We start from the raw sequence: 16476 nt of genomic DNA, 5'->3' as shown, positions 1-16476 counted from the left end.
CATGCTCTGTCTCTCTGTGTCCCAAAAATAAATAAACGTTGAAGAAAAAAAAAAATTTTTTTTAAAAAAAAGAGAGAAAAAGTAAGTCCCTGAAATGGATGTCATTAATAGTATAAACCATAACCCTATTTCTTTTTTTTTTTTATGAAAGGCTTCTCTTTTTAAAGTTTTTTAGGTTTCTTTATTTATTTTGAAAGAGAGAGTGCGAGTGGGGAAGGGGCAGAGAGGTAGAGAGAGGGAGAGAGAGAGAATCCCAAGCAGGCGCTGTCACAAGTGCAGAACTCATGAACTTTGAGTTCATTATTTGAGCGGAAGCCGGTAGCTTAACCAACTGAGCCACCCAGGCGCCCCTATATCCCTACTTCTTGACCGACAGTACCAATCAAAGAGAGCAGACAAGATTGTTTTGTTTATGGAAGAGTAAAGGAAATCAGAGTACTTTTAGAGAGAAGATGCTTGAAGGATGTGAGAAACCAAACTTTCAAGGGAAATTCCTGAAAAATTTTTTTCTAGGTTTGGCAGTTTGTGTGCTTTGCATTTTAATTACAAAGTACCGTGTTTCAACACTTGGTTACGGAATCGTTCATAATTGGGACCTTCCTGACCACAGTCAGCAAGCCTTCCTTCACCCTCAGGAGGTTTGGGAAATCAAAACAGAGCCCATCTGCCAGAGAGCTGTGGTCCTCATCAAACAGCCCCACGACTGGCACAGCGGTGTATTTGTGCTTGAGAGACGGCCTCGACCCGTTGCCGAGCCTAAAATACCTCTCAGGGCTGGTTGCAAAGCGGGCAAATTCATAGCACAGAAACTGGCCTGTGTGAAAACCCTTCACTTGGAGCCCGTCTGCATGTGGCTTGTGGAAAGAAGAGAGGTTTCACTTCTATTTCTTTCCATCCCACATCATAAACACGAAAATTGCCATTGAACATTCAGCTCGTGGCTCTGGTACCTTTCTCATGCTGAAATGAGGGAGGTGGGAGGAGGTGTATATACTCCTAAAACTACGCTGTACAGAGATTTCCGTGAGAGGGAAAGGAATACACACATTGGGAATAAGAGTTTTGAGTTTATTTGTGAATGCTTTTATTAAAAAATGTGAATCATGTACAGAAGTACAGTTTTCAGAATAAAATGGTTTTTCTGTTAACACTGCCATCCCACAAAATGGAGGTGCTAATAATTCCTTATTATGTTGTTTGTCACTTCACCACTCTCAAAGTTTCACACACCCGAATGAAATATACAACAAATAAAAGAAAAGCCAGTGAAAATTGAAGAAAAGAAAGAGACAGCAAGTACACAAGATTACAAGGCCAAAAGTCTCAGAATTTCATCCTAAAGAGCTCAGGTGACCTTAGAAAGCTATAGTCACACAAATTTTTAGGCATAGTCATATCGATTTTCATTAAGGGTCTCCTTTCTAGAGCGTTCTTGAAAGTTTCTAATCTTTCTTAATGCCTTGAGTTCACTTCAAATATCATTAAGACATCTTGGGATCTTTGTCTGCAAGAAGTTCTGCGTCTAATATCACAAAGACCCCAAAAATAGACTTTGGAAAGGAAAACTTGCACTCCAGAAAATCATCGCTTGGCATGGAGAAGAATGTACAGAAGTGAATGCCAGGGCAGTTAGCTGTTAGCTCAAGTTTGTCTCCGGTGCTGAGACTTTTCATACTTCCCTGGGCCTCAGTGGAATGCTGCATCAGAATAAGGTGGCTTGTGCAGTTTTCTAGATGATCTCCATGACTCTTTCAAATATAAAACACTATGATTCTCATCAGGTCTCATCATTGTCTCTTGCCTATCTCTCTTCTCCTGAAGGTCAACGGACCCCAGAGAAGATTAGTCTTACACATACACACACACAAATAAAAATTTCATGATGCATGGCAGGTGACGCAGTAAACACTTGTTTTGGGAGCCCCAAAGAGATATTTTTTTAATTGAGCTATAGTTAATAGACAATATTATATTAGTGTCAGGTATGATAATTGTACAAATATTATACTGACATACAATATTATAATAATCAGAGCAGTAATTAGATACTTATATACATTACACAATGCTCACCTGATAAGTATAGTCACCAGCAGCCATCGTACAAAGTCATTACAATATTATTGACCCTATTCCCTATGCTGGACTCTTCATCCCATGACTTACTTGTTTTATAATTGCCATTTTGTGCCAAGGAAGTATTATGATGGTGTATTTTGCAAGACTTATTTTTAAAATGCCTAATTCTTTACAAAAGCGGTGCAGAAGTAGGGAAAGGGGTGTGTCTAACAAATGGAAAGATATGGGCTGAAAACAGATGCCCATCAAAGGATGAAGCAGCAAATAACTTAACAATTCATACACAATTAAAAAAGAGAAGTGGTTGTGATTTGATGGACACAAATTTCCTGAGTTTTCCAAATTCCTGAACATTCCATATTTACTGTTTCTTACATTGTTCTCTATAGCACTTGCTATATTCCTGTTTTGGCATGAATTACAATGGTTTATTGGAAGAAGGTAAATGCACACTTACATACAATTAAACAGAAGTGACTACTGTGTAATTTTACAAATGATAAAAGGTATTAGAAACTAGGGCCACTCACATTTCTAAACGCTGGAATTAAGCTCTTTGGAAAAATATCACTAGAAAAAAATGATTAAGACTTGTAGAGTGTAGGTCATTTAAAGCACGCAAAAGGGAAGACGACAGGTGAATATTTGGACAAAAATGTCCATTGTTCAGTTTTTCTCTCCACTTCGTCATGTTTCCTAATTTATTTATAATGTGTGTCTCAAACAGGAGTTTATTTTTTGAGACAAGCCATAATTTTTCTTTTAGACCAGTGTTTCTGAACCTTTCTTTTTTTTTTTTTTTTTTTAATTTTTTTTTTTCAACGTTTATTTATTTTTAGGACAGAGAGAGACAGAGCATGAACGGGGGAGGGGCAGAGAGAGAGGGAGACACAGAATCGGAAACAGGCTCCAGGCTCTGAGCCATCAGCCCAGAGCCCGACGCGGGGCTCGAACCCACGGACCGCGAGATCGTGACCTGGCTGAAGTCGGACGCTTAACCGACTGCGCCACCCAGGCGCCCCTCTGAACCTTTCTTTTACATCATCACCCCCTAAGAAGGCTTTTTAGACTCTCTTTTCCCCAGTCACTCCACAGTAAAATTATAACGCCATAGATAGACTGTATATGTGTTTCTGTGTTATATGTATATATGTCCTTTATAGATTTTGAGTAAATTTTCTCACTCCCTCCAAGGAACTTATTTTTCTCCTTTGGAGATAATATCCTCCCCTTGAGAATGTGTGTTTTATATTGTGGTAAATAGGGATGCCATACAAGCTGCTGAAAGAAAGCAGGATATAGATACCAATGCAGCCCATACTTAAGGAGCAGTTACAGATTAGAATAAAACATGAGAGGATATAAGCATGGCTTCCTGCATGTTCCTTTGCCACACATACTTATTAAATTAAATACAAATAGTAAATCACAGAATCTGAAGCAAATCAGCCAAAGAAAACATGAAGGAAAAAAAAAGCCCAGAAAATATAGGTGATACTGGAGGATGAGCCCCTGAAAAATCTTGGAAGTCGCTTTTTTGTAAAAAGATGGAGAAAGGTAAGATAAAAGAAAAAAAATTAAAAAGGTAGAAAATGAAGCTAACACAGTACCTTTGGCAGTTTTATTTACATCTAGATTTTTAGAAGCCAACTTTTATATATGGAAGTCATATATGGCTCCTAGAGAAAGATACACCCCAGTGAGGGAGTCCATTCTGTGACCCATGGGTCAGTCAATGGAAATAACATGGAAAGAAGGAAGCACCCATATCTGGAGGAAATCAAAAGCAAATAAGGAAATGGAGGCTGTGCACATTCAACAGAGAGCTTTGCATTTTTACACTTAACCCTCTGCATGTTTCAATGGTTAGGGCACACGAGAGAACAGTGATGGCTCAGAGACAATTTAATTTTACTTATTCATATGCAAAAATAGCACAAAACCAAGGACATTTCCAAGGATATTTCATAATTTATGTAAACATATTCTGAAGCAAATTTGTGAGCATTAATTAATGTAATAGACAATAGGAGTTGACAGCCTAAAATCTAAAAGAAATTCAAGGTAGGACTGTTTGCAGTGTTCTTGGGGTTGACCAATCTCTTCTTCTTGTTCTCCCTTCTACTGAATGATCTCTCTTTTTCTGTCACCTTTGCTAGCTTGGCTCCATCCTTCTGCCCCCTAAATGAGGCAGGTGCCACGGTCACATTTTATCCTCTTCTCTCTGTGCTCTCTTCCTTGGCAAGCCCCTGAATTCTCAGTTTCTCAGTTATCATGTCTAGGCAGACCTCTTTCTAAACCATCTTTCTGGCCTTCCACAGTCTCCTGATCACCAAACATAATTTCCAGCTGCCTATTAGATATTCCAATGATTTTCTTTCAACACACCAAAATCAAGATGAACAAAATAAAGCTCATCATCATAACACTTCCTGCTTCTTTATTCCTGTTAAATGAACACAACAGAAATGTATGATAGCCATGCCTCTCTGTCCTCACTCTTGTGCTCACTTGGTTATCAACACAGGTCATTCTACCTCCAGATGTTGTTCACAGTGGTCTCCTACACCCTTGTCAGACACTGTATGTCTTATCCAGACTCTTGCAATTGCATGAGCTTTGGTATTCTCTCATTCCTCTCTTGGATATAGTCTATGTGTGCTTTTCAAAATAATCCTCATACCTGGCCATACCACAAAATAGATAGTTATCAGTTTCTAACCATTTTCAGTCAATATTGAAGCTCTCTCTACTTTTCCTCTATACTATTGCCCATCTAAATTCCCGTTGTGCCTTGTAAGTACCAGATGGGCCCAACTACTGGCTGTCCATTTCCTCGGCATCTTTCCTCGGCATCTTGTTGAAATTATTCCCTCTGCTTAAAATGCCCGTTGCCCTTCTCTCAACTTCACCCAACAAAGTTTGACTCTTTGTCAAGATTCAGGTCAAATTCACCTCCATGCTAATGGTTTTTGCTGAATTTCTGTTGTGGACGTCACTGTGCCTCTCTCAGTGTGCTTTGTCACATTCTATCTTTATTGATCATACAAAATCATGGGATGTGAATATACTTGTATGTACCTTCATTCTTCCCGCTTGTGCTCAAAGCAGACATCATGAATCAATCGCAGCGCTCTTTCTCACTAAACCCAGACAAGCTCTCAGAATCCATCTCAGCACCCCATGTCAAGCAGCCACTGCCAGTCCATTAAAGTTGATACATGAACACAAGACCTGGATTATAGTAAATATCTAATAAACATTGGCTGTTATTATTATTCTCTAGCACGATACTCATCACATAAACTAGAAGATTGTTGAAGATTATTGGTTAAACGAACTGCTACTACAGGCTGACTTGTCTATGTCTCTTCATCTTTGTACTTAATGAAGAAGACAGAAAACCTGTATTCCTTTGAAGTCAGAGTTTTTCTGGCATACTGAAGAAAACCATGCTATTTCCCAAAGTAAACTGCCATAATTCCTTTCTCTAATACACACACTGATTCATAATCAATGTTATCAACCTTCCAATTCAGAAGGAGTGCCAATATTACCAGAAATTTGAGGAAATTATTTCATCACTGAACCTTCAGTATAGTTGATGCTATTTAGCTATCCAGCTATCCAGCTGCATTCGAATGGAAAGGGTCCTGTTTGAAGTGGACCCAGGCTACATGTGCTGCATTTGTATGGGTAGTTTGGGCATTTCCCCAAGAGAACAGGTGAGGGAGGAATGTGCATGGGGAAGCACATGTGGAAACATCTGCTCTTAAAGGTATCATCTGTTTACTCAGGATGTTTGCGAGTTTGCTTTTCCATGGCTTTGTGTACAGTGATCGCTGTTCACATGCTGTCTCTTGTCACCGGAAGGTGACAATGTCAATGATAATGATGATGGTGATGCTGCTGTTGGTGACAGTGATGGTACATCATATCTACCTAATCCTCTGCAATTTACAAATATGAGGAATGACTGGCAGAGAGAGAAAAGCAGGGAGAAAGGGAATAGGCAGGGGCATTCTAATTAAATATAACAAAACTTACAATGGAATGAAGATTCTAAGCCCCCTTGCAAAATTGGAACCAGAAGCTATGCCCTATTTCTTTAGGGTCTCACTCCAAGTTTGATAGTGAGTCTCAGAAGAGAATGGAGGCCCAAATCATAGAAGATTCTGGGTTCGATGCTGGAAGTTCTAAATTCTCAATTTCTTGACTCAATTTTAGACGTTTTATAACACTATCTCTCCTTCACTGTGATGCCTTCAGGGAATGGGATACTTTGCCTACCCTCACAATCCCCCAGATCACTCATTCCCCTGCAGCAATCAACTCCAGCTTTGGTCATGTTTGTGTTATTTTCCAGGACTGTTTCTTAGGGAAAGGGAATCAAGTTTTCATAGTGATGACAGAGCAATCCAATGTGGTGTCTTTCACCCTTCTTGGGGCGCCAGCCACAGGGGTGGGACAGAAGACCACCACTGATGCTACATCTGCACCTTGTCTCCATCTGTGTGGGGTTTATCACTTGGAAAGCCAATGAAGATGACTGTGTCCCAGTGGCTGGGCTTGAACATAAATGCCTTTGTTATTCTCGTTGACTTGCAAATTCAGATACTGATTTATTACAGCTTCTGATCTTCAGCCCAGAAGTCTCATCTTGAGAAATGCTGACTAATATATTTCCTTCCCCAAAGTCACACAATTCCTTGATCATGGAGGAAAACATTGTAGAACTTTTTAATTGATGTTTTTTTTTTCTACCCTAAATTTGGGTGTTCCAGGAAAACAAATAAGCAAAAATAAGATTTGGTAAAAACCAGCTTTTATTCAGATTTCTAAAACTCTGAAGCACCTAGGCGACAGAATTATCTGTCCAGGACCCGTGTTTCGAAATAGCTCATTTTACAAACATCACACAACTAACATGACTAATGCATAACTGTAGGTAACAAACGGTAGCAGTATAAGAGTTGCCTGGCTGCAAATTGGCCAGCAGGAGATGCCAGGACAGTCTGGACAACTCAGTTAGAAAAAGACATGCAGATAAAGCAAACAAAAAACAAGGAGCTGATGGGGAAATTTCATCATTTTCGTAGAAGACAAGACACTTATTGCTGAGTCAGAGATGCTTGGAGTGGAAAGAGAATTCCAAACAAGTACGATAAAGCAGAAGGAAGAGATGGCACCCACGCATGTAACTGAAAGATGTTTCCTTTGGCCATTTGTAAGGAAATTGCAAATTCATTTTCAAACCATTTAAACTGATAAGAAAATTTTAATCTAATGTAGGGTTTCTTTTCCACTTTCTTTTTTTTTTTTTTAATTTTTTTTTTCAACGTTTATTTATTTTTGGGACAGAGAGAGACAGAGCATGAACGGGGGACGGGCAGAGAGAGAGGGAGACACAGAATGGGAAACAGGCTCCAGGCTCTGAGCCATCAGCCCAGAGCCTGACGCGGGGCTCGAACTCACAGACCGCAAGATCGTGACCTGGCTGAAGTCGGACGCTTAACCGACTGCGCCACCCAGGCGCCCCTCCACTTTCTTATAAATCTGAATACTTTGTTATTTTTATTATTTTTTATTTATTTTGAGGGAAAGAGCTTGCACACACACCGGTGGGGGAGGGACAGAGAGAGAGAATCCCAAGCAGGCTCCATGCTCAGCACGGACCCAGATGCGGGCTCGATCTCACCACCAGGAGACCATGACCTGAGCCAAAATCCAGAGTCAGACACTTAACTGACTGAGACCACCCAGGCACCCCTAAACCTGGATGTTTTAAATTACTATAAACTGATAACACTTAAAATTTTTTTGCCTCATGCATTGATATTAAATACAGCATTTCCTGAGACCAACACTTTCTCAAACCCAAGTTGCATCCCAAATCCAAGTTTGGTGCCAGATGACATGATCACAAAACATATGTCTCTTTGCGCTCACTGTGCCTTCTCAGAACGAAAGCATTTACAGGTCTTTAGGTATCTGGGTCCGGTCCCAGATAGATATCACACTATTTTTTACTGCAGAGACATTTATTACACCATTCTGTTGCTTGTGAGAACAAAAACACTAATGTCTTTGTGCGCATAAACTCCCACATTTGAAAGAGAGCTTTTAATTCTTTTTAAGTCTAAGAAATGTAATTTCCAGATAACATGTTGGTTTTGTGAGCTCTGAGCAGTACTGGAGTCTCTATCCTTGTATCTCTCTCTCTCTCTCTCTCTCTCTCTCTGTCTGTCTCTTTCAAGGCCTCTTCCATGTCACTAAGAAATTAAGGTATAATGACGACCTCCCATATTGTGGAGAATATTGTAGACCATTAACAAACTGTCATGTTTTTCCCAGGACAGCAGGAGTTCTGGACAAGAAAACTTTATCAGGCTTGAGCTCTTGATGTAGATTCAGCTGTGAGAGACCTGTTAGTATGTGTTAGTGGCTCACTTTCTTCATTGCCTCAGAGTAAAGATAAGTATTTACTTACTCACTGAGTAACTTCTTGCACCAAGAAAAAATTCCCAGAAAAAAACAGGGGTGATGGACCTTTAAAAGCATTCTGCTAAGTGAAAGAAGCCAGATGGGAAAGACCATATATTGTATGATCCCACTTATATAAAATGTCCAGAACAGGCAAATCTGTGAAGACAGAGAGTGTATTTGCCTGAGTCTGGGGGTGGGAACGGGGATTTTCTGTAAATGGACCCAAGGGATCCCTTTGGGGTGATGGAAACTTTTTAAAACTGGATTGTGGTGATGGTTGAACAACTCTATAAATTTAGTAAAAGTAGTTGAATTATATACTTAAAACAGATGAGTTTCATGGTATGTAAAAAATAGAATGGATATCTAACAAGGTAATTATCACCTTCTCATATATGGAACATGCTATGCTCAGAAAACAAGCACTCACCCTGTAATTGCACACCTGCATACAAAGAAAATTCAAAGAATTTGCTTAGTTTGTTTTATATTTCAATAAAAGCTATGAACTGAAAACAGCCATGTTGTGCTTCAACTGTACAATAATTTCTCCCACAGCCTATGGTTCACTCTATTAGATTTTAAATCCATGATTTTGAGCAAAGCCTATAATCTAGGCATTTGGGGGATTCCTAGGGAAATTCCGAGCAAATTTGTTGGAATTACCCAGTTTAAACATTACCCAAGAATTACATACCTTTAATCTTTTTAGGCCATTCTTGTAACTTTCTGTGCTTTTATAACTTTAAACTCACAGAAAAGTTGCAAAAATAGTACAAACACTTCCAAATGCCGTTGGCCAGGTTCATCAATTGCTTGCATTTTCCCCATTTTTCCTCTATGTGCATTTCTTCGATTTTGTTTCTTTTTTTTTTTTTTTAAAGTTTATTTATTTTTGAGACAGAGAGAGACAGAGCATGAACAGGGGAGGAGCAGAGAGAGAGGGAGACACAGAATCCGAAACAGGCTCCAGGCTCTGAGCTGTCAGCACAGAGCCCGAAGCGGGGCTCGAACTCATGGACCGTGAGATCGTGACCTGAGCCGAAGTCGGACGCTCAACCGACCAAGCCACCCAGGCGCCCCTTTTCTTTTTTAAATACAAACATACTGCATGTGCATTGGAAGAATAAAATGATTTATAGAAGTGTAATTATGTAAATAAGTGTAATTTTCCTTCCTCCCTAAGGAAAATCATTCTTTTCTTTTCTTTCTTTTTTTTTATTCTCACATTAGATAACACACAGTGCAGTCTTGACTTCAGGAGTAGAACCCAGTGATTCATCACTTACATACAACACCCAGTGCTCATCCCAAGAAGTGCCCTCCTCAATGCCCGTCACCCATTTTCCCCACCCCCATCAGCCCTCAATTTCTTCTCTGTATTTAAGAGTCTCTTAGGGTTTGCCTCCCTCTCTGTTTTTATCTTACTTTTTCCCCAAGATCATCTGTTAAGTTTCTCAAATTCCACATATGACTGAAATCATGTGGTATCTGTCATTCTCTGACTTATTTCACTTAGCATAATACCCTCCAGTTCCATCCACGTTGTTGCAAATGGCAAGAATTCCTTCTTTTTTATTGCCGAATAGTATTCCATTGTATATACATATACGCTTTCCTTCACTGCGCAGAAACTTTTTATCTTGATGAGGTTCCGATAGTTTATTTTTGTTTTTATTTCCCTGCCTTCAGAGACATGTCAAGTAAGAAGTTGCTGTGGCTGAGGTCAAAGAGGTTGCCACCTGTTTTCTCCTTTATGATTTTGATGGCTTCCTGTCTTACGTTTAGGTCTTTTATTCATTTTGAATTAATTTTTGTGTATGGTGTAAGAAAGTGGTTCAGTTTCATTCTTCTGCATGTTGCTGTCCAGTTTTCCCAGCACTGTTTGTGAAGAGACTGTCTTTTTTCTGTTGGATACACTTTCCTGCTTTGTCGAAGATTTGTTGGCATATACTTGTGGGTCCATTTCTGGGTTCTCCATTCTATTCCATTGGTCTATGTGTCTGCTTTTGTGCCAATATCATACTGTTTTGATGATTACAGCTTTGCAATACAGGTTAAAGACTGGGATTATGATGCCTCCAGCTTTGGTTTTCTTTTTCAACATTACTTTGGCTATTTGGGGTCTTTTGTGGTTCCATACAAATTTTAGGATTGTTTGTTCTAGCTCTGTGAAGATTGCTGGTGCTATTTCGATTGGGGTTGCATTGAATGCGTAGATTGTTTTGGGTAGTATGGACATTTTAACAATATTTCCTCTCCAATCCATGAACATGAAATGTTTTTCCTTTTCTTTGTGCCTTCTTTAATTTCTTTCATAAGCTTTCTATAGTTTTCAGCATACAGAACTTTTATATTTTTGGCTAGGTTTATTCCTAGGTATTTTATGGGTTTTGATGCAATTGTAAATGGGATTGATTCCCTCATATCTCTTTCTGTTGCTTCATTATTGGTGTATAGAAATGCAATCGATTTGTATATATTGATTTTATAACCTGCAACTTTGCTGAATTCATGTATCCGCTCTAACAGGCTTTTTTGGTGAAGCTTTCAGGTTTTCCATGTAGAGTATCATGTCATTTGTAAAGAGGAAAGTTTGACTACTTCTTTGCCAATTGGATGCCTTTTATTTCATTTTGTTGTCTGATTGCTGAGGCCAGGACTTCCAACACTATGTTAAACAACAGTGGTGAGAGTGGACATCCCTGTCATGTTCCTGATCTCAGGGGGGAAGCTCTCAGTTTTTTCCATTTAAAGATGATATTAAGCTGTGAGCCTTTCATATATGGCTTTTATGATGTTAAGGTATATCCATTCTATCCTGACTTTCTTGAGGGTTTTTATTAAGAAAGATGCTGTATTTTTTCAAGTGTTTTTTCTGCATCTATTGACAGGATCATACAATTCCTTTCTTCTATGTATCACATTGATTGAGTTGTGAATAATGAACCAGGCTTGCAGCCCAGGAATGAATCCCACTTGATCATAGTAAATAAGTCCTTTAATGTACTGTTTAATTCAATTTGCTAGTATATTGTTGAGAATTTTTGCATCATGTTCATCAGGGATATTGGCCTGTAATTCTCCTTTTATTGGGATCTTTGATTTGGGAATCAAGGTAAGGCAGGCTTCATAGAATGAATCTGGACATTTTCCTCCCATTTCTATTTTTTGGAACAGCTTGAGAATAATAGGTATTAAGTCTGCTTTATATGTCTAGTAAAATTTCCCTGGGAAGCCATCTGTCCCAGGACTCTTATTTCTTGGAAGATTTTTGATAATCAATTCAATTTCTTCACTGGTTATGGGTCAGTTCAAATTTTCTATTTCTTCCTGTTTGAGTTTTGGCAGTGTGTGAATGTCTAGGAATTTGTCCATTTCTTCCAGATTGTCCAGTTTGTTAGCATTTAATTTTTCATAGTACTTTCTAATAATTGTTTGTATTTCTGTGATGTTGGTTGTGATCTCTCCTTTTTAATTTGTCATTTTATCTATTTGGGTCCTCTCTCTCTTCTATCAGAGAAGTCTGGCTAAAGGTTTATCAATTTTGTTTATTTTTTTCAAAAAAAAATAGCTCAAATTCATTGATCTGTTTCTACTGGTTTTTTTTTTTTTTATTCTATATCCTTTATCTCTGCTCTAATCTTTATTATTCCTCTTTTTCTGCTGGCTTTGGGCTTTCTTTGCTTCTGTCTTTCTAGCTTTTTTTAGGTGTGTGTTTAGGTTGTATATTTGGGAACTTTCTTGTTTCTTGAGATAGGCCTGAATTATAATATATTTTCCTCTTAGGACTGCCTTTGCTGCATCCCAGAGGGTTTGGCCTGTCGTGTTTTCATTTTCATTTGCTTCCGTATATATTTTAATTTCTTCTTTAATTTTCTGGCTCACACATTTATTCTTTAGTAGGATGTTCTTTAAAATTTTTTTTTTCAACGTTTTTATTTATTTTTGGGACAGAGAGAGACAGAGCATGAATGGGGGAGGGGCAGAGAGAGAGGGAGACACAGAATCCGAAACAGGCTCCAGGCTCTGAGCCATCAGCCCAGAGCCCGACGCGGGGCTCGAACCCACGGACCGCGAGATCGTGACCTGGCTGAAGTCGGACGCTTAACCGACTGCGCCACCCAGGCGCCCCAGTAGGATGTTCTTTAACCTCCATGTATTTGGACACTTTCCAAATTTTTTCTTCTGGTTGATTTCAAGTTTCATAGCATTGTGACCTGAAAATATGCATGGAATGATCTCAATTTTTTTGTACTTGTTCAGGGCTATTTTGTGACCCAGTATGTGATCCATTTTGGAAAATGTTCCATGCAAACTTGAAAAGAATGTGAATTCTGCTGCTTTAGGATGAAAAGTTCTGAATATATCGGTTAAGTCCGTCTGGTCCAAAGTGTCATTCAGAGCCGTTGTTTCCTTATTGATTTTCTGCCTAGATAATCTGTCCATTGTTGTAAGTGGAGTATTAAAGTCCCTTACAATTACAGTATTATTATCTTACATTTTTTTCTGTTTGTGATTAATTGATTTATATATTCAGGTGTTTTCCTGTTGGGGGCATAAACATTTGCAATTGTTAGCTCTTATTGATGAATAGACCCTTAATACAGTATAATGCCCTTCTTCATCTCTTGTTACAGTCTTTGTTTTAAAATCTAGTTTGTCTGATGTAAGTATGGCTATTCCAGCTTACTTTTGACATCCAGTAGCATGATAGATGGTTCTCCATCCCCTAAATTTCAATCTGAAGGTATCCTCAGGTCTAAAATGAGTCTCTTGTGGGCAGCATATAGATAGATCTTATTTTTTTTATCCATTCTGATACCGTATGTCTTTTGATTGGGGCATTTAGTCCATTTACATTCAGAGTGATTATTGAAAGATATGGATTTAGTGTCATTGTGTTATCTGTAGGTTTTGTTCTTGTGGTGATGTCTCTGGCCATTTGTAGTGTCTTTGCTGATTTGTAGTCTTGCTGATTTCCACTCACGGAGCTCCCCCTTAGGATCTCCCGCAGGGCTGGTTTAGTAGTCACGAGCTTCAGTTTTTGTTTGTTTGGGAAAGCCTTTATCTCTTCCTCTATTCTAAATGACAGCTTTGTTGGAGAACAGATTCTTAGCTGCATGTTTTTCCTATTCAGTACATTGAATATTTCCTGCCATTCCTTTCTGGCCTGTCAAGTTTCAGTGGTCAGGTTGCTATACCCTTATGTGTCTACCCTTGTAGAGTAAGGACTGTTTGTCCCTAGCTGCTTTCAAGATTCCCTATCTTTGTATTTTGCCAGTTTTATTATGATATGTTGTGGTGTTGACCTGTTTTTGTTGATTTTGAAGGGAGTTCTCTGTGCTTCTTGGACTCAGATGCCTGTTTCTGTCCCCAGGTTAGAGAAGTTCTCTGCTATAATTTGTTTAAATAAAATTTCTGCCCCTTTCTCTCCCTCTTCTTCTGGAATTCCTATAATACAGATATTGTTTTATTTCATAGAATCACTTAGATCTCTAATTCTTCCCTCATGATCTAGTAATTTCCTTTTCCTCTTTTTTTCAACTTCATTATTTTTCATAATTTTATCTTTCAACTATTCTCTCCTCTGCTTCTTCCATCCTCACTGTCACTGTATCTAGTTAATTTTGCATCTCACTTATAACATTTCTTTGTTCACCATAACTATTTCTTAGATCTTTGATCTCTGCAGCAATAGATTCTCTGTTGTCTTCTATAGTTTTTTTTCAAGCCCAGCTATTAGTCTTATGAATGTTATTCTAAATTCTTGTTCAGATATGTTGTTTTTATATGTTTTGAGCAATTCTCTGGCTGTCATCTCTTCTTCAGTTTTCTTTTGAGGAGAACTCTTCTGTTTCATCATTTTGGCTGGGTTTCTGTCTTTTTAAATAGCTTATCATGCGTCCTGTACTTGTGAGTACTAGTATATTAAAAAGAGGTCATACACTGTCCAGGGTGTGGTACTTCAGGAAGTGTTTTTTGGAGTGTGTTGCATGCACTCTGTTGTTGCGTTTTGGCTGCTCGATCCTATTGGTCAGTCCTCTGCAAAGCTCCACCTTGCTTGTAGTGGAGGAGGGTTTAGATCTTCAACCAGGTGTGCTTTGATTTGGTCGTTGAAGTAACCCTGGAAAAAAGGAAAAGGAAGGCGGAGGGAAGCCTGATCCCATACAAGAGAAAAATGAAAGGGGAGAAAAGAAAACTGAGCAGAGAATTAAAATAAACTATAAGACTTAATCAGGAAAGAGAGAAGGTATAGAATAAGTGTAGAAAGAATAGAGTAAAAATGCCTGATTAAATAAACAAACAAAACAGATCAAAATTTATATATATATATATATATATATATATATAGGAATTGACCAAAAACAAATCAGAAACTATGAGCCTGATTCCAAAAGGAAAAAAGAAGAGGGTAGAAAGAAAAAGAGAAGAGAAGAGAAGAGAAGAGAAGAGAAGAGAAGAGAAGAGAAGAGAGATAGACAAACAGACCAACACACACACAGACAAAACAAACAAACAAAACAAAACACTGGTGCCTGGGACCAGTGGTTATGCTGGTCTGGAGGAGAGGCCATCTGGTTCAGTCCGTGTCAGTCCTACTCCAGGAGATAAGCAGTTACCAGGCACCCAGGGGCAGAGATGGTGTAAACGGGTCCTGCCTCCACTGGGGGCTGCTGTGCTGCTTCCTGAAGCCCCACTGTGTTGGTGATGGGGCGAAAAATGGCGACATCCCAATCTCTCCTCCCGGGACAGGTCGTCTCAAACCACACTGTTCAGGCTGCCCTCACAGAGTAGTGCAGGCAGCCCACTGGATCTGCTCCACAGTCTCCCGCATCTCCTAGGCACTTGACTGGGATTCAAAACCTCATGTCTTGGGATCTCACTCCAATTCAGGAATAACACCGCTCATCCCTGCTGATAAAGGGCCTTTGGATGGCACCTGCAGGGTATTTTGTCTTGGGGGAGGCAATAAACGCTCTTCCCACAGTACTCAAGGGAGGGGACTATTTCCTCCCAGTGTGCCCTTGAGATTGCCACCACACCCCAGGGCTGGCTCCATCCCCTCCAGGTGTGTGCACATGGCTGGCTCCCATCCAGAAAAAGTCATGTGCTTTTAAAAGCTAGGAGACTCAGCTCCTAAGGCTGTTTGCAAAATAGAAACTGGCATTCTTCATATTTCTCATTCCCATCTATGGTCCAGAGAGGTTTTCCTCCATACCAGAGCCCTCTGTCTTTCTCTCCCTTTGTCCCTCCACAGGAGAGGCTCCTTCCCCATTTATCTCCCCCAATTCACATACATGCACCTCCATCCCACCAAGCTGTCTCTCTCCAAGTGTGGAGATACTTCTGTCACTCGGCAGATTGATTTCTTGGGTGTTCTAAGTGTTCTGGTCTCAATACAGCTGTGTTTGAGGGAGGAGGGAAATCCCAGTCCCCCTACTTCTCTGCCATTTTAACCCCTCCTCAGGAAAATCACTCTTAACAATGTCTTGAATAGTCTTTTTCCATAAAATTTTTGATATAAGTGTAATGAAATAATTGTTAAAATACCCGGCAGATTGTAAAGTATATTTACAAATATGAATTACTATCAAAAAGAAAAAAAAAAAACCTAGTCAATTCTGGTTTCTTCCTAGGGTTGAAATGGCAATGACCTTGTATCTGCATCTCTCTTCATATATAGAAAGACTTCTTTGGAAGGGCTTGTGGAGGCCTGGGGTGGTCAGCTACTGAACTGACTGATTAATGGACTGAACGAAAGAACCAAGTGGAAAGTTTCAGCAAAGTAGAAGCAATGATCACATTTCTATGATGTGCATTATCCGACATTCAGAAAAACACAGAGACACCTGTGAGCTCACAGATTTAGACAAAGGAAATGAACCGACATCGCTGTGTCTTGTCATT

Source organism: Herpailurus yagouaroundi, unplaced genomic scaffold (genome assembly GCF_014898765.1).
Source record: "Herpailurus yagouaroundi ecotype Mexico unplaced genomic scaffold, PumYag 201, whole genome shotgun sequence".
NCBI lineage: Eukaryota > Metazoa > Chordata > Mammalia > Carnivora > Felidae > Herpailurus > Herpailurus yagouaroundi.
The sequence above is the reverse complement of the archived record's forward strand: the minus strand, read 5'-3'. Positions refer to the sequence as shown.